This window comes from Cyprinus carpio, chromosome B4 (assembly GCF_018340385.1).
Source record: "Cyprinus carpio isolate SPL01 chromosome B4, ASM1834038v1, whole genome shotgun sequence".
Lineage (NCBI taxonomy): Eukaryota > Metazoa > Chordata > Actinopteri > Cypriniformes > Cyprinidae > Cyprinus > Cyprinus carpio.
The window spans coordinates 5,947,843-5,969,378 of record NC_056600.1 but is presented as its reverse complement, the minus strand read 5'-3'; the positions used below and the strand labels follow the sequence as shown (position 1 = coordinate 5,969,378).

Below are 21,536 nucleotides of genomic sequence, written 5' to 3'. Positions count from 1 at the left end.
ATAAAGGGCAGGAATCAAACATCTCGGCATTCACATTCCAGACTTCATATTGCTTAATGACAGAAAGGGAGTCTGAATTGCCTTGTGGAGGAGAGGCGGTTTTGGTGCTCTTATGAGTAGTGCTATCATGACAGCGTGGTGATGAAGGAGCTCTCCACAGTGAGCGATGGTTGGAGAGCCCTCAAGAACATGTCCACTCACCCTGAGTCTGTCTCCCTACAGCGTCTATGAGGCCCACAAAGCAGCTCTTGTATCACACGAGGCAGGGTTCAGGCACAAGTGAGGCTCGGCTCACCTCGTCCAATCAGTGACAGCGGAGGGGTTGATGGGAAGGTGAGGCACTGCTCAACCTTGGCAAATCAGAGATGACATTGAATGTCTGCTCTCTCCCTGGCCTGTGGCTCTTGGGTTTGACATGAGATGAGATCGATTCAAGAAAAAGCACCAGTTAGACAGACACAAACACAAGCCTCTACTTCCCTTTCTGGTGCATTTGGGAAAAGCTGCTAATATTTTTTCTTCTGCATATGAACTATGTGCCAACATACATAATGAGAACAACTTCCCTAAACAGGGTGCACAAGAAAACATATGCAATGGGGGGTTTATCGCATTATAAAAAATTTACTTAAAAGAATAGTTCACACAAAATTTAAAAATTACTCACCCTCAAGGCCACCTAACATATAGATGAGTTTGTTTCTTCATCATAACAGATTCTGAGAAATTTAGCATTACATCACTTTCTCAACAATGGATCCTCTACAGTGAATGGGTGCCGTCAGAATGAGAGTCCAAACAGCTGATAAAAACATCACAATAATCCACACCACTCCAGTCCATCAGTTATCATCTTGTGTTTGTAAGAAGCAAATCCAAAGTACAAGTCCATTTTCTATAATAACGCTTCCTCCAGTCAAAAAGTCTATCCCCTGTTGTCCTTTTACATCAAAATCCACTGACATATTTGTTTATAACAATAATGTTTTGTACTGTTTTCACTTGTAAACAGTGCTTGATCTGTGCACATTTCTCTCCTGATTCAGACAAGGTGACTTTTTCACTGAAAAAGCAATATCAAAGATAGAGGACTTAAAATATCTTTATGATGAATTTGTTTTGAACAAAGACTCAGCTTTTTGCTTAAGACTTTAATTGTTGGATGAGTGGGGTGTGGATTACTTGTGGATTATAGCTGATGTATACAACTGATGAAATAAATTTCTCCAAATCTATTCAGAAGAAGAAACAAATTCATTTGGGATGCCCTGAGGGTAAGTACATTTTCAGCAAATTTTTATTTTGGGCAAACTACTCCTTTAATGGCAGGTATTTCACTGTTTTGAAATAAATCTTATGGCCCCACCAAGTGACATCACATACAAAAACCCATTACCTCCTTACTAATGTAGTGAACCCAAGTGTGAGTGAAATGTGCAAAATCTTCTCTGGGTTCATCAGGAGTGGGGAATGCAAACAGTGACTTCACATGCCAGCTCAGTGGGTATTCCTAACAGGATTACAACAGAGATACACAACTGAGACTAAGACTGAACAGTCAAACTGTCCAGACAGGCTCTATTACAGCTGCCAGATTACACTAAACATGAAAAATCACCAAAGCAAATAAACTCATTCTAGCCATCTGAATCCTCAGCACTGTACAAATGAACTCCTAGAAAAAACTACAGACAGAGATGCAGAACGAACCCAGAGGGAGCACTGTAGGAACTATTCGAACATTTGCAGTCAAGATCAAGACACGTTTAAATGCATGCTAATGCAATGCAATAAAAGTTAATTAACATCTACTATAATTTCTGTACTATATGTATTGTAATAATACTTGCCTTCAAAAAGTAGTAAATGGCCTGCAAAATGGCCTGCAAAAAGTAGTAAATGGGTAACTAGCTAAAGTATCTGCATGTTTTGTATGAAGCATTTTGATTAGATAAAAGAGCAAAATAAATTAATAAAATAAAAAAACATTACCAGGAATAATAATAATAATAAAAAAAATGTTTTTATGTGCTTTGGACATCCTGAGTTCCAGTCCTGGCTCGTGGACCTTTCCCGATCCCGTCCCCGCTCTCTCTCCCAGTTTGCTTCCTGTCTAAATACGGTCCTGTCACAATAAAAGGCAAATTGCCAAAAAAACCAAAAAAACCTTAGAAGTTGGCAAAACTTTTTGGGGACATCTATATAACAAATAAACAAAGAAAGCCCATCAAAGTAGTTAATCTATTTACCATAAGCTGACCTGTGATAAATAAAAACTGAGTTTAATATTTTATCCAATATAAGAGATATGATGAGTGTTTGAGAATGTACTGCACTATAGGAATGAAACCGCCAAAATAGCTTTTATTTTAGTGTGTTTAAGATGCATTGCTCCATCTCTAAGTCTGTCCATTATCCAGACCCAGTGACTCAGGACCTGAGCACAGGCAGAAGCACCATAGCCCTGCTCGGCATCTGGGGAAAGCAGAAAACCAAGAATTAACTGTGAAAAGAGCAAATAAATAGGTGCTTCTACTTGAAAAGCCTGTAACAAAGCCTTTTGAGGACCTGAGAGACAACATGAGAAAGAAAGAGGGAGAGAGAGAGGAAACAAGTGTTTTGTCTCTCAGCCCAGAGCTGGTGGAGGGGCAAACTGCCACACAAGGCCGTTTCTGAGGGAGTTTTAATGAAGCCCGGGGGGAAAGGAGAGATCATCAGACTGAGACACATCCTCTAAGATCTCTCTTTTTCTCTCACACACATTTTATATCACATACATTCACATATACATACTCTAAAGCTCTTTCTCTAGACTTTTAACAAGAGCAAGGCAGGATTTTATCCTGTGAGGGCATTTTGCACTGATATGCATTTCACCTGAGGCTACAATTCCTAAGTATATCCTATACTTCCTTGTCTCCACCTACACAACCAGCTAACCAATGACCTATAAGCCTGAAGGGTTTTACTATACACTGTAAATCACTAGTTAAAGCTCACCAGTGTCTCGTTGACCTCATCTTGACCCTGGTGACATCCAAAAATGACCCCTTTGTAAATCAACAACATTGACAGGGATAAAAGCCATGTTTATCATCAAAAAGCTGATTTTCAGTGCCAAAATGACTTGTCACCTTGTTGCTTATTGGCTAAAGTTAAACCCATGATATTCTGGGACCTCATTTATCAATAGTGCATAGAAAAGGTTCTATATTTTGTCCTTATATTTACACACATTCCTACATACAAGTACAAGTCGGTAGATCACACACTTTGCGTGAAACTGTTGATAAATGAGGGCCCTGGTCCTTAGATATGGCTTAAGGTACTTTCTTTAATGCATTTTATTGTAATTTGTTTTATTATCCAAAAGGCCTAAATCCTAAGTGCAAAACACCTGATCACCTGCATGATTTGTATGAGACGTATGGGCAAAATGCGCAAAAACAATTGCTTTAGCAAGCACCAGTACGAAATTCTTTACAAAAAATTTAAATCAACATGTGAAAGTTATGATGAGAATGCCAAATGCAGCAGGTTGCGGTTTAGCACGAAAACCTGTTTGCCAGCATACCCCTTGAATCCTGATGAATGCCAAATATAGGGTTTTACTGTTTGGTAAATTGTAGTAAATAGAAAAATGGCTTGGGATTTCTAACCTCTGAATGTGTCAAACATTGCCTCTGCTGCAGGCACAGAGGTCTGTGACAAAAGCCCTGGTTTAGTGTCATTACCTTCCCTCATTATAGTATTAGCTCTAGAAAATGCCCCTGTTGTTTGGGAGGAATACTTACTCTCCTCATAATGGAGAGGCTCACACACAAATAGTGACCCAATGTGGACACAAACCCAAGTGAAGCACAGACAGGGACGATTGTCTCAAATGAAGGAAGCTAAAAGCAGCTCTGTCCCTGGAATGCTGACAGATGGACAGGAACATTCTTTAGCAGCATTTCAGTCCATCTCCGAATCTGACTGGTGTCTAGGATCGCATATTCTACTGTTCGGCAATGCTGACAGGAAGAGAGAAATAATGAGGGAATACAGAGAGAGAAGGCAATTTAACATCACTTGCACCATGCATGGAAGTAGAGAGGTGTGGGCAAAAAAGGAGGAAGACTTGCCAATTACGTTGTGCTCAACCTCCTGCTCCTCCATTATGGAGCTCTTTCCTTTCACAGTGCTGTCTGGCTCTCAGCGTGGCCTCTCTGATTGTGTGAGGCGTCACGGTCTCACTGATCTCTCGCTGATACAATGAGATCCTCAAGCTGCATAACTCTACATCATACCTACATATTGTAACATATCAAATATCTGAATTTAAAGCGTGTAGAAGAGTTGAACAATAAGGAAGAATCATTCCTTCCTTGCATATGCACCGTAGTCAAACATGGATAGCGAACAGCTTTTAAAATGAATCTCGTGAAGTGTAGCTACATCAGGGTGAGAGAGACAGATACTCAAATAGACAAAGACAGTCAGATAGATAGATAAATATGACACAGTCAGACAGATAGATAGACAGACAGATAAATGTTGAGTCTGTTGAGTGGACTTTAGTTTGGCGACCTAGTTTTCTCAGACTTCCAGCTCTCCGTGATTCTCCCTCCAGTCATCCCTGTGTCTGTCAAGTTCATTAGTCCCTCATCATTCAGGAGAAACGGCCCAAAACGCACATTGTCCTGCAGAAAAGACATATTCTCATAAGCCCATTACGTCTGAGATCTCAGAGTGGCATCTGTGTCCACCAGAGCTGATCATGCCACAGTCTCAGGAACAATGTCCTCTCCTCAGGACCAGTGTGGGATCAGTGCTGAAGAACAACAGGCCATTTGCAGCCACTTTCCAGCTCGGCACATCATCATAGACCAAAAATATTCACAAAAAGACTGAATAAAATCAGAACAACTAATAATAAAGAAAGACTAATTAAAACAATTAAAATAACTGATTAAAAAAATGATGCATCACACAGTACAATGTCAACATTATACAAGCCAATAATTTAGACTTGGTATTGATACTATTCTATAAATAACACTTAGATAGCATGATAAAATGTTAATTAAATAATATAAAAAAAAAATCATTATAAATTTCCTTCAATAATACATCACAATAATGTGCAAATGACTTTCAAACCGTCCGTCACCTTCAGACGAGAATCTACTGCTGTTAACGTTGATAACACTGGAAGTTTTTTTTACACTAAAATCACTGATTGAGTGTGACAGTTGAACTGAGAGACTATATATGCGGCACGCTGCCTCTCATTATTCCAGCTCTGTTTCAAACAACTGATGCAGAGCTGACGTGAGTCTAAACAAAGACGTATTGCAAAACATGATCACAGGCTGAAAGAAAACATCCCTCAAATGTGATTTCAGATGAACCCAAGGGACAGTACACTCAACTCACTTTTTTAAATTCATTTTAACAGCTTTAGAGGTTCTGGCTTACATGTCACACTGATTTATTCAATATGTAAATCTAAGCAGAATGTTTTGAAAGTGGCTAAATTTAAATGAAACATGCATTGAACGAACACTAAATAAAAGGATATAAATAATGTAGATACAGTGACATGTCACATGTCAAAGCTCGCTCATCTCTTGTGTTGTGTTTTCACTGTGCAGCATTAGGAATCCACAATGTTCCAGTCATTCTCCACTGTTCAATCGGACCCTGCGACTAATTTAGCAAACCAGCAGAACCAGTGGGTCCCGGGACCCTCGTTCTTCTCCTGCCCCTACACCTACAACACCAAATCAAACCCAGGCCCCTACCACAGCAGTCAGCCCTCCACCTGGCCCCGATGGGAGGTATGCAAAATCACTAACACATCATTTTGTTTTTGCTTGTTGGCATTTAAAGGAATAGTTTTTTTTTTCCATTGCAACAGATTTTGAGCAATTCTGCATTAAATCACCTGCACACCAGTGGCTCCTCTGCAGTGAATGGGTGCCGTCAAACAGCTGATAGGCAGAAGTGACGGTTTAAAGTTAAAACACCCTGATGAATTTGTTTCGTTCAAACATACAGCTTTTCACTTCATCAGAAATTAATTGTTGGACTGGAATCATGTTTTTATCAGCTATTTGGACTCTCATTCTGACGGCACCCATTCACTGCAGAGGATCCAATGGAGAGAAAGTGCAATGCTAAATTTCTCCTAAACTGTTCTGTTGAAGAAACAAACTCATCTACATCTTTGAGGGGAGAGTAACTTTTCAGCAAAATTTAATTTTTGGGTCAACAACGCTTTGAAATTGTGAAAAAAAGAATATTATGTTACAGTGTATAAAACCGAATGCTATGCAGTGCGTTTTGCTTTTTTTGATTGCAAGTATGTCTTCATGGACAACATGTATTGACTGATATTATTAAGTGGAACTGTGAGTTAAGTGGCATTCACAGCATATATTAGATCAATTTGGGTTTTGTGTTGACTAAGTCAATCTTTATTTGGCATTCATTAGCACACAGGAGTGCTGGCAGGATCATTACAGCTGATCTTAATTTAGTTACATGCATCATAACACAAATTAAAATGATCTCTTGGGGTGGAGGGAGCAAGAACTCACACATGATCTGAGAGAGAGAGTGAGTCAGAGAGTGTTAATCACTTGGCATGTATGTGAATGTTATTATTACATTGTTTCACTGGATTATGACTTTATTTTAATAAATTAAGGCCATGATTAATATTAGCTTTAATAATATATAAAAATATAAATGTCATTTCAGTGACAGGGTGACAACCAATGTGCCATATAAAACTTTTCAATTCCAATCAAATCTATATAAACAGTTTTTAGATACCAGGAATAAATAAAGGCTAAGGTTTCATATTTCATTAACAGCACATCCTGCACATGTAAATACTGTATATAATTAACATGTGTGTGAAATGCATTGTACAAAATCAGTATTTTTTTTCTCCTTTCTGCCGCATTGATTCTCAACCCCATAATGTGATTATAGATGCATGCCTATGTCCGCACATTTGAGTCAGAAACCACCCAAACAGCCCTTTGTGTGGCAGGACTCGTTTGTCTGGAATTCCGATGCTGTGGATTTGCTGGTGGTTTTGTTTCGGAGCGTAATTCCACACTATGTGTTGACAGAACACAAGTCCTCTGTTACTGTAATCAGACTAGACACATTCGACAAGTGTTTATTTTGACTTTAAAAAGCAATTTTTAAAGCAAAAGGTCCTGAACTGGGGTGTGAGTTTGTTTCTATATAGTTTCTATACATTTTTTTCTTTTGCAAAGGATTAAGAAAAAGCCAGTTTTGTGAGTTGCTTTAGATTAAAAAAATGTAATCGCTTACCAGCCCAAATATGTATACATAACATTTATATTTAGTCCAAAGTGACTTGCAAATGGGGACAACAGAAGCAATGAAAACCAACAAAAGACCAATAATATATAAGTGCCATGACAAGTTTAGTCTAATGGGGTACACATAGCAATTATTATAATGTTTTTAATAAATAAAAAGAAAACAATCTGAAAGAATAGAAAAAGAATAGAGAATGCTAGTGTTAGCGGGTCATTTTTTTAAAATAAAAATATATATTTTTATATTATTATAAAATGTATTATTTTTAAATGATAAAAAACAACTTACATTTATCACAGGTAACTTTCTATATAAAAAAAATTTACCAAAAAAAATAAAAATAAATAAATCTAATAATAATAATAATAATACATCTAATTTGTGATCATTTGTCAATGAGTTATGATATGCTTAAATTGTTTAGACAAAAGAAAAACACACTTCAGCGTCAGAAGAAAAAAGCTAGAAATCAGGTTTTCAGATGGAAAAGCAAAGCAACAGTCAGTTTTAGGGGATAGAAAGGGAATAAAAGAGGCTGGAGGACATCAAAGCTGCCTTGTGTTTGCTCTGGTCCACAAGAGGCCTTTCATGTGTTAAAGTGTGTGTGTGTGTGTGTGTGTGTGTGTGTGTCTGTGTTTTGGCGTGGGGCTGTGTATTTCAAACCCTGCAGCACTACCTGTGTTTGGAGGAAAGAGTCTCGTCTCTCTGAAGTGCTCTGTCCCTTTAGGCTACGGCAGACGTACACACACACTTTCACTCAAAAGGCACAGATCTGTAAGTGTGTATCTACACGCCCCTGTCTATAAGGTTTATCTCAAGTGTGACAGAGGCAAGTTGTGGAGCTGAGGGGTTATGGGAAGATGTGTTATAGGCAGACGGAGATGTTGGGGGATGCTGTTTGGATCCTGACTGACTAATAGGACCAAAGCAGACTGTGAGGGGGACCACCCACCCCGTCTGGCTCAGACCTAAATTCTGTCTGACATCCTGCGAGCCACTGGACTGGCAGGAGGAGGCAAGGTCAGCAGATGTATAATGGGACAGACAGTTGTGTAGCGTAGATTAATGTGAATTGTGGGGACTTTCCATAGATTTCTATTACTTTTATTCTGACCAAACGATATTTTCTATTTTCTAATCGTTACACTTTCAGATAAACATCATATACTATTTTTAATAATTTCTTTCCCTCGTGGGGACCAATAACGTTAAAAGTTTCAGATTTTACTATCCTTGTACGTATCCTCAATGAAGCATAAACAAGTACACACACACAGACACAAAAATTAATTATTTGAAATAGACATATTGAAATAAAAAATAAAATGTTTTTTAAGTTTCTATAAAACCAAAACTTAAAAAAAGAACTATAACATAAACTATAAATTATATAGACATATTTAAATAAAATAGAAGAAACTAACATAGAAGACAATAAAAACACTACAAAATTACTAAAAGTTTAACTGAAATTAAAATGAAAAGAGAAAATATAAATAAAATAGAAAATCAAAATATTAACAAAAACTACAATTGTATATTCTAAAATAACACTTGTCCTCGTCCTACATTTTATTCTTTTTTTTAAAACACGCTTCACTGAGATGTGCATCACAATATATAAGAAAAAATTGGTCACTAAATCAGTTTCATTACAACCGAAACACCTACTTTTTTGCGAATTATGTATTTTACTACTAATTTATATAAATGCATTTATTGGTGTTGTGTCAGCTTATTCAACGTCTGCATGTCCCATTTCAAGTGTATGTTTATACTACCAAAATGTAACCAATTTGGCATTACACATTTATAGAACTGCATATTTGCATTGATGTGCAAATAAAACAGATACTTATGCACTCAGTCAGTATGAAATCTGTTTTGCAGTGAACAAGCATTGCTAAAGCAGGGTGGGTGAAGCGCAGCTCAAGAGAAACATAGTGTTATTTATAAACACATCACAAAAATGACCTCCGATGAACTCAATCGTCCAGGACAAGAAGAAAAGGATGAAAAGAAAGACAGACAGATGGAACGAAGGAATGATGGAAATAAAAGCAGCGGAACATCAAAATCCACTTCCAATCATTGTGAATCAGCAGTGAGAGGAAACCGAATTAGCAGCACTGATTATGACAAACAGCTTGTAATCAATTGCAACATGAGATGGGGTTTTTCCAGGACAGCTGAGTGACTCAGTCCAGTATCATCACTGTTCTCCCTTTCTAGAAATGTCTGACTCTGAGCAGAAGTACTCTTGTACTCTCAGAAATGTAAGCAAAATTCTACTGTGCAATTGTTTGAAACAATTTTTTTGGCGAAATCAAGCAGACAATATTGTGTCTAAAATTTAACACAACATTAACCCATTGTTTATTGAACTATTGTGTAAAATCAATATCACATTTGCATCACCCAAGTCAGTCATCATGCATCATGTTCATCTGCAACTGCATGCATTGTCATGATGTACAGGTCTAGGCGGGTGTGTTAAATGCATTAATTTAAATGCGTTACCCCCCCGCCCCCCACCCAAAAAATACAATAGTCAACATTTGAAGTGGATCAAAACCTTATCAAAGTTGTCCTAAAACCAAAATGTGTTCTTGTCTTAGGACAACTTTGATGAACTTTTTTGATCCACTTCTAATGCTGACTACTGTAGTTGCATCAAATTAATGCATTAATTCCACAGCCCTAGTTAAATATTGTATTAGAACAATATAAAATAATATAATAAATTATTTTAATTATTTATATTTATTATATGATTTTTTGTGATTTTTAGTGGTTTTTGTTATTTTGTTTACTATATGTTACACACATGCTTAGATGCCCGTAAAATGCCTGAATACCAGATGCACTGGCATCAAGTAAGGCCTGAAACAAGTGATCGGTCAGTTTACTGCAAGCTTCATTCTTGCCTCAACAAAGATGGCGACTGAAGTCCTAGCATGTGCAAGCCACATTAACAAGCAAGCGTACTCTCCTTTATAAGAATAATGCAGTACATGTAGCAGGTGTCTGCCAAAATTCCTGTCTTATTTAAACCGCCCGTCCCATACCAGCCCTGTAATCCTATTAGGCCTAATTGAGTGAAGTCGGCAGTCTTTTTCAGTTAAACCAAGTTCAGCCACAAATAGGATTCAAAGGAAAAAGGTTCAGTGCATGGAATATATGCTAGTGTAGGCTTTTAGCCTTGAGTGGGGCAGAGCGCTGTGCCCTGGGGCACCTGTGGGGCCTGATCTGGCCAGAGGGCTAGACTAACGTTAAGAGGGAGGGGTTTCTATTTAGGTGCGCAGGGATTATTACAAGCAGTAAAGGTTTTACTTTTTACATTTTCATTTTTAATAAAATCCTGCACTCTAAAAGATGCTGGATTAAACTAAGTTTAAACTATTGTTTAAAAATTATTATATTGCTGCCTTAAAATCACACACATAATTACTAGAGGCAACAGCAATAATCAAAAGATGAACATTTATTATTAAGCAAGAACACATGGACAAAATACAATACTTTTTGAAATTGAATTTATTTGGGTGAATACAGCATAGTTTACAATATTACATACTTTTAAACTCGTTCAACATACATTCATAAAAAATTTAACATTTAAAAGTAGCATGTTAATTTAAGTGTATTCAACCGTTCTCTGTAATTTACTTTTCACCGTGTGCCAGTGTGTTGCCGAAATCTGAGCCGGTGAAGGGCTGCTGTTCGCGTTTCACTCGTAGCTTAAAGACACTGTGACTGACTCCAAAACCTGCCCATAAACAAACAATACTGAGATAAGAAAACATATTTTAACATCAAATTAAATTATATTCAGTTTTATAACAAATAAAATCTATTTATGTTATCCAAGGCAAAAGGCTTTTATTCATCATGCGAAATGACCACTGCTGCATGACACCTCATCCTTATGTTGCGTTGTTTAAAATAATATAATTTACAACACAGTAAACACTTTATAAATGAAATAAAATAAATACAAACCTTTATTTCGCTGAAGAAGTGCACCAAATTGGTGGCGTTGGGAACCGCTCTTTCCTATAAGAGGACTCAAAGCCAGTGCTCTGACTGTAACTCTGGGATGTTTCATTGGAGACAGGCTCAACCCTGTGTTAAAGATGACCCAGCACCTGGGTAAAAAAATATTCAAAATAACTCAATAAAATGACCCAACAAGCTGAATCCAGCATTTGGGTAAAAAAAAATAAAAAAAAAAATAACCCAGCAATTGTTAGAGTGTGAAAGTAAAATAAAACTTCAGAATGTGTACTTCCACTGTGCCGTTTGGGCTTTAGTGCGAATGTGAGCAGGAGATGATGTCTTAATGAGTGAATCAGACAAAAACATGCAGATCACATTTCAGTCTATACTGTACTGTGCAACAGGAAATAAAAACAAAAAAGATGAATAAATAGACCTAACACCATGATGTATAAAAGGTGTTTGTTTTGATTTTAATTATTTTTGTAAAAAACAGCATTGGTTTTAATTTTAATTATGTTTAAAATTTGTAATAGATGAATAAATAGACCTAACACCATGATGTATAAACTCAAATAGGAGTCAAAACAGTTTATTAAAATTTTTCCTAGAGTATGAAAAAAAAATATTAATTTTTTTTTCTAATTATTTATTCTTAATCTCGCACGTAAAGGATTGTTTAAAATACTGATTTTTTCAATTCCATTTATCTGAGCTTTGCAGAAAAAAAAACATTAAGCATTAAAAGGGCTGTATCAATATAATAATAATAGCAATAATTTACTTTAAATTATTTTTAATTCTAATAATATTTTATTATTATTAATAATAAATTATAATAATAAAATGATAAAAGATTACAAAACATTAAATTATAATAATTAACATGATTATAAAACAGTGACATTATTGTCTGTTGTTATGAGACGGCTCTTGCATGTGATTTTCCACTACATAGAATTGCTTTGATCGTATTGGTTAAACGGTAAAAGGCAAGAGAACTAGACTCTTCTGTCCAGACTGACCTTTGGCTTCTGATCAGAGTGAGTCTATGCCTGTGTTTGATGGGGCGACGTGTATCAAATAGGGCCACTGTGGCCCTTAATATGGTGTATCACCAGGGGCCCTCACAAAACCCCCAGGCCGACGTCTCAGAGTCATGGCTCGGCCACACTGATTAGTTGCTGGCATCTTTTGGACAAAATATCTGAAAGAGATAGAAGTTCGTATCCAGTTAGGATGTGCAAGTCACTTGTGAGAATAATAGACCATGAAGATCATAAAATAAAATAATAAAATGTACATAAAAAATAATATTATGTGAATTAAAGTAGAATTATTCTGTGGAATCAGTTAAATAAAACTATAAAGTGGTGATAAATCTTCCAATTTTGTATACATTCTTCAGTTTATGTCAAGAGCAGGAAAGTGGCTAGGTATTAGCCAGTAAAGGAAGTCAGATAAATGCCAATCAAGATCTGAGGAGAACGTCATTAGCATTTCCTAATCTCATTCAGATTACTCTATTCGTCCCATTGAGGAAAGTTAATCTCTAGAATAATATTTCTTTTGTTTTCCAAATCCTTGTGGAATCCTCTGTGTTGTCAGTGAGTGAGTTTCTCTACAGGCCCCCAACAGGCTTTTTATTGTAGTAATTAAATCCATTTGCTTACACATAACTTGAAAAGGTCTTATGCAAGATGAGAGAAACTGGGATCTGTACTCATCCACATTAACGATGCCATATAAATCATTTAGTGTGAACTATCTTGGTGTGAAGAAAGGCCACTTTCATAGCCATAACAGGGGTGAAAGCATTCTAATATGTGTGATCAATTGGCTCAAACCGTGGAAAAGCCATGTCGTTTCAAGGCTACATACATGTTTTGGTGTTAACTGCCAGTGATTTTTAATGTTTAGACCACAAATCTGATTTAAAAAATACAACAACTGCACACAAAGAACACATTTACTGGTTCATCAGTTCTCTCTATGTCTTGAATTGCACCTGACTAGACTTTTAAATGATTGTGTTGTCCTTTATGACCCAGGTGTGAGGAAATCTGAAATCTAAACTCACTCCTAAAATGTTTGAGTTTCTTGTTTTTTGCAAATCTAGAAATGTCAGGGATATTTAAAATCGTTTTTAATTAATGATGTAGGAATTAATAAATAAACATTTCTATTTATGTTCAGCTCAAAGATATTAAAAAGTATTATTTATTTCATGGTAAATTAAATCCTTTTTCATTAATTATGAATGTAAAACTTGGAAAGTTATGAAACAGTAGTTATATTACTTAATTTTATTATTTAAAAAAAGTTATTTATTTATTTACATTTGTTTGTTTGTAAATAGGTAAATTTCAGTGAGATTTTAGTATTCAGCATTTATTATAATATTGGGAATAGAACAGTAAATTCTAAAATATTATATCATATTATATTATGAATTAATATAAGAGTGTCTATAATATTAAATATAAACAACATTCCTATAAAAATAGGAAAATATGAAATATTCATATGAAATGTAGTGAAATTAATACTTTATTATTAACAATGTTTCCCTAAGTTGCCCTCGCGAACAGCAATTTTTGCTATGAATATTTAGTAAAATTTTAGATTTCTATAAAAGATTTTTAAAATTAAAAAAAAAAATAGTAGTAAATACATAAAGTATACATGAATACATACATAAATAAATTCCCTAAACATTCTCCAGTAGGTTATGAGTTGTTATAAAGTATGTTAAATAAAGCTCTTCATGTGTCGCCACACTAAACTATTAGTTACTGTAGTTGACCTAACAAACCCCCAATAACTCTCAGAGATTATAAATTACAAAAGAAGAAGCAGAAAGAGATGTTGAACAAGAAAGAGAGAAAGAAAAAAATCTCAAAGAATTGGATTAATTGGCATAATGCAAAGTATCTGAGCACAGCCAGAGAGGGTGTCAGCTTTTGGAGAATCGCTGCCATTCTCAAAGCTGGACCGTCTGCACAATTAGCTGCCCGAACTCTGACCCCAACAGAATAATTAATGAAAAACAGTGGATGAAGACAAAATGTGCAGAGCCATTTGAGTGAGTGAGGGAGAATAATACATCAAAGAGTGGCAGTAATTGGCCCTGTGGCTTTCATTCCTTGCCCCATTTCTTTCAATTCATTGACTCAAAATAATGGGTTCAGGTTCATTATCAACAGCTCGTAAGCTTAGGAGTGCTAAACGGGCTCGGGGTGTGTGTCGATGGCTTAGAGGTACCCACAGATGAGCCTACACAAGTAATGTGTGATATTGTTGTGCCATAGAGAGCGACAGTTTGGCTTTTAAGAGTGAAACTTATTCGTAAAATCAAAATGCTGGAATATAACTGGTACGGTCCGGTAAGTCAATTCAGCATTTAATGCTTTCTATACTAGAATCATAGTAGATTGAGATATTGTTTATATGCTGGTCAAAGTGCCATAGTAGATTGAGATATTGTTTATACTGTATGCTGGACAAAGTGCCAATATGTGCAAACTTCAGGGAACAGAGAAAGTTTTTTTTATCCGTCAAATCTTTGCTGTGTTGCATCAAGTTAAACTTTAATGAAAAATCCCATTACAAACTAGCTGTATAATAAGAATAATAATAAAAAAACATATAAAATGTGTCAGTGTTATGCTACCTTTGTCAAAATAAATTCAATCTAGATAATTTAATTCACATAATTGTATCATTGGTGTTGCGTGTGGTATAGTGGTGGGCCATTTTACGCTTCATATTTTCGGCTTCTAAAGTGTCCTAGACTAATGTGACATAAGCCATAAGATCACAGTCATTATTTTTTACATAACATTTTGAAAACAAAAATAGCTACTTTTGGCTGACTTTAATGTGTCCTAGACTAATGTGAATGATGTCCAAAAGCCTATGCTTCTACCAGATTTTAATACTATATGATGTCCAAACATGCTTCTATAGATTTCAATACATGTCCAAAAGAAAAAAAAAAAGAGAGAAAAGTTTTTTATTTTTGATTTTTATATTAATATCTACAGATGGGAAGGGGAGCATTAAAACATTTCTGAGCAGAGAATGCAAGATTTTAATTATTTTTAGTCTTGGTGTTGTGCATTGCTTGTGTTTGTGTGTACTGTAAATAAAAGCATGTGCGTTTACAGTGCTGCTTTCATGCTCTTGACTCGTGTTGTCCTTGGGTATCACGTACAATTAGCTCTGCTCACGCACATAACAGGCTAAACTCAGTTGTCCAAATGTTCAAGTTGCCAACATGTGATGAGCTGAAGTACCTCATAACAGTTCATTACAAACCTAACATACTGAGACGAACACCCTCCACCTCACTACAGAGCGGTACAGGATTGACTTTGGTGGTTTTCCCATACCTGGGTGTGCCATATCAGCCACTTAATAACTTAATAGGTCTTAAAGTCAGGCTTTTTTGAGGTTTGAGGAGCACCCTGCAGTGATGAAAAGAGAAGCATCGTCTCATATTAACGTCACCCGAGTACTCAGCTGAGAGAAAAACGAGATGAGAAACAAAAAGCGAAAGCCCCTCAAGAATGTGGGATTCCCTCCAATGGAGAGTGTTATTGTTCTTCATTGCATGGTTTGAAAGACATATTCTCACCATCTGACAGCTGTTAATGCCATTATGCTGGTTTATAGGAATTCAAAAGACTTCTGGGCATGTGAAAATGCCAAACTTCAAAAAGGAAAGAAATTAGAAAAGGAATTGTTGTTTAGCACAAATGACTCAGCATTCATAAAGCATAATTGATACTAATACACTTAACATACATCGATCTCTTTGGTTCAAAACGGTCCAAATATTGGTTTCCCCAAATAGTATTTAGACACTTAAAAATATTGAAGCCCATTTTTGCCTCAAAGTATAAAATAAAAAAGTAACTCTGGGATTCATAAGAAATTTTATAACCAGGTTGTACTGTGTGATACAAAATGTGAGAAATAAAGTTACAATTTTGAGATATAAAGTCACAATTATGACATATAAAGTCACATTTTGAGATCAGAAACTGATTTTAGACATTGTATTGGTGAGTGAAATCCTTAACCAGTAATTATGAATTGTATAAGTTATGAGTAAGTGCATTATTTAATTGTGACAAAATTAGTTTAGTTAAACATCTTAAAAATTTCAGTGAGATTTCAGAGCAGAGTATGATGTTAGTGTTTCATCTCAAATATTTAATATAATATTGTGATTGTGAATATAATTGAGTAGTAAATTAATATGAAATATTTCAATGAAACTCATAACTGTGAAATAAAATTGCAATCACAATAAATGAAGTTAAAATTACATATGTAAGATATACAGTAATGTCAATTATGGGAGAAAAAAGTATTGTAAGATATAAAGTAATAATAATAAGAAACAGTGAAAATTGAGAGCTGTGAAGTCACATTTCAAGATAGAAAAGCCGTATAGTGAGATACAAAGTTATAATTGTGAAATATAAAATTGCAATGAGGAGAAAAATTTACTATTATTAGAAATAAATTCATATTTTTAAACATAATTGAGTTTGAGTTATAATTGTTTTAGCTACAGTTCCAAAAAATTATGTTGCAATTGTGAAATAAAGCCACAACTATGTGAGATGAGAAATAGTTAATTGAGAGCTATTATATTGAGATATTGATCATACTGTGACACATTCAAAATTGCAAAATATAAAATCATAATTGCTATAAATGAAGTCAATTATGAGTTTGTTTTATTGCTGAAGCAAAAGTGGGCTTCTATATAAAAGCCTGTGCAATTTCACTGCATTAGAAAAATAATATCAAAACAAGTATTAAGTATTAAGTATTTTTGATTAATAATCTGATAACATTGTTGCAAAAAAAAAAAAAAAAAAAAAGGAATTGTTGAAAAAAGGCCAAAAAAAAAAAAAAAAAAAAAAAAAAAAAAAAAAAAAGGATTTTTGTGCAGATGCCACTTGGTTTAACGTTTTGTTACCAAATGCAATGACATTCAGACATGTGGCTGTAGATGATGCACCTGTTGTGTAACAAACCTCTCTCTTGTGGTATCAACCGTGTTGTATGTGACCGATTTCCCAACATACCCCAAAAATACCTTATCTGATACACCACAAATCAGAGGTGATTTCCTCCATGACAGTCCAGAAGATCAGCCTCTGTTCCAGCCAGATGGACAAGGCCTTTCATTCAATCACACTGCTCACTTTGTACTAGTGTCTGTTCTTCTACTCCACCATCAAATTCAACTCAGGCTGTGCTGATTAATCAATTTGGCCCAGGAGAGAGTGTGGAGAGTTCGGTCTGTGGAAGGAAATTACAATGATCCAATTTAAATCACAAAATCAGTATATTAATCTTTAAAGAAATGTCTGGATATTACAATTCATTTGATTAAGTCGTAACAGAGAAGAGGTCTGAAATATGAAAAGTTCACCCTCTTTTTGATAACACCGTCAATGAGCTGATATTTATTGGTTTTGTGAATAAACCTTTGTTTCCAGGAGCTACGCAATGCAATAACGTGCATTTCATTTCATTTAACACAATTTGAGGACAATTCAGTGACGTCTGAGTAGAGATGGAGCTAGAATGTTGAGCGTAGTATGAACAGAACTGTATATACACAAACTTACTGTATGCGTGTGTGTGGATTATCGGTAGATTTATGCACCTTATTGTGATGACTGAAAGCTTTTACACTATTTGAGACGGCAATACACACTTGTGCCTCTGTGTATGTCCACACATGCACATGGACGCTGTTTAGATTCTATACACACACACACACACACACACACACACAAATGACACTGACTTGAAGAGAACATGGACACAAATGTTTCTTTGTCGCTCTTCAAACCGCGTATTATTAGTTCGGGTAAGGTCAAAGTTGATCTAATTTTCTGCTTAGTCTTCATTAAACAGCTATTGCATTATTTCATTTTACACAATTAGATTTTAGCCGTAATGAATATATCTCAAGCTAAAGCTTTTGAACAGGGCTTTGCAAATTTAGCCCACAAATGCACTTTATGTGCACTTGGAAGAAAAAAAAGTTGTAAATTTAAATATATTTTACTTTGTCTGGACCACAGGCCATACGATCACTCACATCATAAACTCAAATTTCAGGATAATGCCAGCAATTGTGTGGATCTGGAGTGACAACCTGTTAAACTTTTGATACAGCTTTCATCTTACACTCATAAATAAGAGTTTAGACACTTTATGTACAATCTTCCAATCAGATAAGACACAGTTCTCTGTTTAAAGGCCAAATTTTATCCCCTGTTTCAATCTTTCATGACATTTGAAGTAAAATGGATTGATTGTGTTCAGACATTTTACAACAGACAGACCAGACAATGACTTGAGAGCTTGCAGACTCTAAATAAAGCAGTCTGGTCTGATATATTAATATAGATAGCAGTGCTTGCTTTTACTGTTTATGGTTTCTAACTTTAGTTAATTAGGAACGGTATATTTATGTATATGTATTTGATTTTTTTTTGTCCCTTAATGTTTGCCCCTAATATTGTGAAATATTATTACTATTTAAAATAATTGTTTTCTATTTTAATATATTTTAAAATGTAATTTATTCCTGTGATGCAAAGCTCAATTCCTCCAGTCTTGAGTGTCATGCGATCCTTCAGAAATCATTCTAATATGCTGATTTACTGCTCAAGAAATATTCTTATCATCACTGTTGAAAACAGTTGGAAACTGTGATACTTTTTCAGGATTCTTTGATTAATATAAAGTTCAGAAGAACAGCATTTACTGTCACTTTTGATTAATGTAATGCGTCCTTAATGAATAAAAGTATTGCTTTCTGTACATACTAACCCCAAATTTTGAAAAGTAGTGTACATTTGTATACATTCATTAATTCTTATATTGCTTTCTATCTGTTCGCTATGTTTGTGTACATCAGAAATGTCCTCAAGCGCTCCAAGTACCCAGTGATACAACCTGAAATTAACTTACGATCTGTTGTTACAACAACTCTCCACAGCCAAAAGTAACAGTGCAGGCAAATCCATTTAGGTGATTCAACCGAGTGATTAGCCCAAACCCAGATAACGAAGGCCTTTCAAAAGCACAGCTTACCCATAAGCAATTGCTCTGAGAGTGCTGGGTCCTTTTTGTGAGTCTGGCATGTGGAGGGAAGTCATGTGATTCGGTTTGGTCATTTTGGCTTTTTAAGGGGATCAGTGCAAAGTGGGGGGCCGAGTTAGAAGATCATGGGATACGGTTAGACGCGTTCGAAAAGTGGCTCGGCCTATTGAGTATAAATTTCCTAATGAAAGCAGTTTATTGATCAGATTTACTACGGCTACGTTTCAGTGCATTATTTGAAGCGGATAGCTTTTATGTGTTTTAGAGTCACAGTTTGTATTAGGTCTGCAATTAAATCTCCCCGCGCACAGGGACGGTGGGTCTGAATGGGACGGGGTACAGTGAATTCCTCTCAGGTGTGCTTGTGAACAGTTTGCCTTGTCGTCCCTGAAGAAGTAGAGGCTAATTGATTTAAACCGAAAATCACATTAGACGTAATCACATCTTTACTGGAGGAACCAAATTTCTATTCATCCCTCTCGTAAATGCACAAACCTATAAGCAGCTTATGAGGCTGTAAGTTTGTGTAACACTTCCAACAAGTAATATTTTTGTGTTTTTCTGCCGGACGCTACCTGTCTCAAGTATGTTGGGTCTCGTAAAGATGCTTACAACAAGAGTTTTATATTCAAAAGTGTGCCTATAGACCATACACTGAATATTTGGACATGCAAGTCTTGCTTAAAAATGTAGGAATAACATTGCATTTGGTAACAATTGTTGTAAAGTTTTAAGATCAAAATATTTGTAATATTTTTGAAAGAAGTCACTTATGCTCACCAAAGCTGCTTTTGATTAAAAATACAGTAAAATAGAGTAATATTGTTAAATATTTCAATTTAAGATAAGTGTTTTCTGTTTTAATAATTTTTAAAATGTAATTTATTCCTTTGATGCAAATGTGAATTTTTCAGCATCATTACTCTAGTCTTTCAGTGTCACATGATCCTTTTAGAAATCATTCTGATTTGCTGCTTAAGAAACATTTCTTTTTCTTATTATCAAAGTCAGTCTTTGCTTAATATTTTTGTAAAAAACATTTCTTTTTTTCATGATTCTTTTATTAATTATTTAACAAAAAAACAAATAAAATAAAAATAAGTAATCTTAATTTTCAGAGCGGTTTTAGTGCTTACAGTTTTGAGGTCACTGTATCCTCAATGAAAGAGAATCCAGGTGAATTTCATGTATATGTTTTGGACATCTTTCACATACTATACAGTATTTCTTTTTGTTGATAAACTGGATTGCAGCACTGAGCTCAGGGAGGACAATTTGGCACTCCTACCATACAGTTAAAATGAGTGTAATATTTAATTTATATATGAATCATTAAAGTCTTCTGGTTATTATGCATTCCTTTTCTACTTGGATAAAACAGCTCTCAGATGTGTGAGCTGGACTTTGAAGTCTTGTCTCAGAAGCGGCCCAACTCTTACAGGAAGTAGCTCATGTTTTATACATACTGTATGTGGGACTAACAAAGGTGAGATTTCAGACCGGGCCCAGAGAAAAACATGGAAAAATGGCCAACCAGGAATTTCAGTAAGGAGTAAATATACAAACACATACAGAAACACTGGCAAACACACACACACACACAAACACACACACAAACACACACACACACACACACACACACACACACACACACACACACACACACACACACACAGGTTCAAAGGCACTCTGGTCCATTACTAGAAACTTTCCTCAGCATTTCCTTTACCACAGGAAACAAGGCAACAAAAGGATGCTGAAACACATGTCCTGTCTACTTTAGAGCTCTGAAATGATTTCTACACTTTCCAAAGCATCTTCTTGCTTTCAAGGAGAGTTCAGATGCCACAAACCATCTACAGCATTAGATTTTTCTGATTAGTTTATATTATTGTAGCACCAAAGCAAAAGTAAAAAATTGAGACATTTCTCGTAATTGCAACTATTTATAGCTCAATTGTGGCTTTATATTTTGCAATGTGACTTGATATCTCCCATCTGCTACTTAATTTCTAATAACTGCAACTTTATATTTCCAAATTGTG

General features: G+C 35.4%; 1 protein-coding gene and 1 long non-coding RNA gene across 3 annotated transcripts in view; one reads left to right on the top strand and one right to left on the bottom strand.

The window, feature by feature from the left end:
• Nucleotides 1-5,827, top strand: part of LOC109069709 — a 33,057-nt gene extending 27,230 nt beyond the window's left edge. For both annotated transcript variants that reach the window (XR_006154461.1, XM_042721690.1), the window contains one exon: nucleotides 5,637-5,827. The gene's annotated coding sequence lies outside the window, so the exon portion shown is untranslated. The remainder of the gene's footprint in view (nucleotides 1-5,636) is intronic.
• A 5,150-nt stretch (nucleotides 5,828-10,977) lies between these two features.
• LOC122137257 lies at nucleotides 10,978-16,166 on the bottom strand. Its single transcript, XR_006154714.1, has 4 exons — nucleotides 15,986-16,166; nucleotides 12,372-12,553; nucleotides 11,350-11,495; nucleotides 10,978-11,116 (listed from the first exon to the last, which is right to left on the bottom strand). It is a non-coding gene; the product is annotated as an uncharacterized LOC122137257 (long non-coding RNA).
• Between the last annotated feature and the right edge of the window lie 5,370 nt (nucleotides 16,167-21,536).